The sequence below is a fragment of the Carlito syrichta genome, unplaced genomic scaffold, assembly GCF_000164805.1.
Source record: "Carlito syrichta isolate Samal-C Ts95f unplaced genomic scaffold, Tarsius_syrichta-2.0.1 Scaffold287361, whole genome shotgun sequence".
NCBI classification, from domain to species: Eukaryota; Metazoa; Chordata; class Mammalia; order Primates; family Tarsiidae; genus Carlito; species Carlito syrichta.
In genome coordinates this window covers 1-1,465 of record NW_007231457.1, presented here as the reverse complement: position 1 = coordinate 1,465, position 1,465 = coordinate 1, and the positions used below count along the sequence as shown (strand labels likewise).

The following is a 1,465-nucleotide window of genomic DNA, read 5'->3' as shown; positions in this document are numbered from 1 at the left end:
GAGTCTTACTCTGTTGCCCAGGCTGGAGTGCAGTGGCATGCTCACGGCCACTGCAGCCTTGACCTGCTGGTCTCAGGTGATCCTTCCACCTCAGCCTTCCAAGTAGCTGGAACCACAGGCGCGTTCTACCACACCTGGCTAATTTTGTAATTTTTATTGTAGGGACAAGGTCTCGCCAAGTTGCCCAGGCTAGTCTCAAACTCCTGGGCTCAGGCAATCCTCTTGTCTCGGCCTCCCAAAGTGCTGGAATTACAGGCCTGAGCCACCACACCCAACCTAAATTCAATATCTTTAATCAAGCTTTTAATTAGTGCTGATTAGAGCAATTCAGAGTACTTTTTTTCTTCCCCCTTCCCCACCCGTCTCTTTTAGTTTTGAAAGCAGAGCTCCTAGGGACTGTCACTTATGTTGTTTCTACATGCAACATTTCAATGAGATGGTTATTATAGGGCACATCCCATTCAGGTGCTTGGAGTAAAGGTATTCTTCTATTGCTGATGGCTCGGATTTCTGGTAGTCAAAGAAGTAGCTGCCCAAATTTCTCTGTTTGCTGTGAGTAGTTGCACATTGTGTAGTCCAGGAGGGCGGTGTTGACTTGTTCCTGGACACCTTCCACCAACTGGAAGTTCTCAAGCTTTCTGATATCTAAATTAGAGAGCACCAAGAATTTCAGAGACACAAACTCTCATTGATCAAACCGGAGAGAATAAACGTTTGCCACTTGCTCCTGTGCATGACTCACAAGGTTGTGGAGAGTGGCTCCAGCTTGGGATGCTGTTATGGAAGAGTCCACCTTAAGTTCTCTGAAGAAACAACACCTGGCCCACTCAACAATGGAGAAGAGGGTTTGATCTGCTATTTTGCACATAAGGCCAAATGTGCTCAGCTTTTCATGTTTGCTTTGGTTGACCTGCTCTTGCTGCAAATAGGCCATGATTTTGGCCTGGACTCATCTGACTCACACTTCAAAAGTTCAGGATCAGATGTGGGATGCTTACTGGAGAGGTTGTCTGATAACTATCCATATAGGAACAACCCGTTATCAGCTTGGTTGAGCTGGTACAGGGGTCTGGGTACTCAGATTTGATGGCCCGGCTAGGAAAGTGGCCATATGTTTGGTAACCTTGCAGGCTGCCATGAGGGGGAATTGTCATATGAATGGGGTATGTTACAAAGGGACTTCAGTCATAGTCTGAGGAGGCAAGGTAGCATGGTCCAGAGGTAGGCCTTTGGAGGCAGAACGGATATTCTGAACTGCAGAGAAAATGGTCAGGTCAGAGGGCATAGTTTACATCATCTGAAACATGGCTTCTAGCTTAAGTCCATTGGCTCAGAAGAGGGTTTTTTTTCTGTTGCTTTAGGGCTCTGTCTCTCTTGTACGTTGGTCCACACTAATTCCTTCCTCCACGCATTTGATCGGCCCTTACTGCTTCCAGTTTCATTCCAACACTTAGATGTTTTTGAA

General features: G+C 46.5%; 1 pseudogene; it reads right to left on the bottom strand.

Moving 5' to 3' along the window:
- Window positions 1-403: 403 nt before the first annotated feature.
- Window positions 404-1,460, bottom strand: LOC103254708 (annotated as a pseudogene).
- Between the last annotated feature and the right edge of the window lie 5 nt (window positions 1,461-1,465).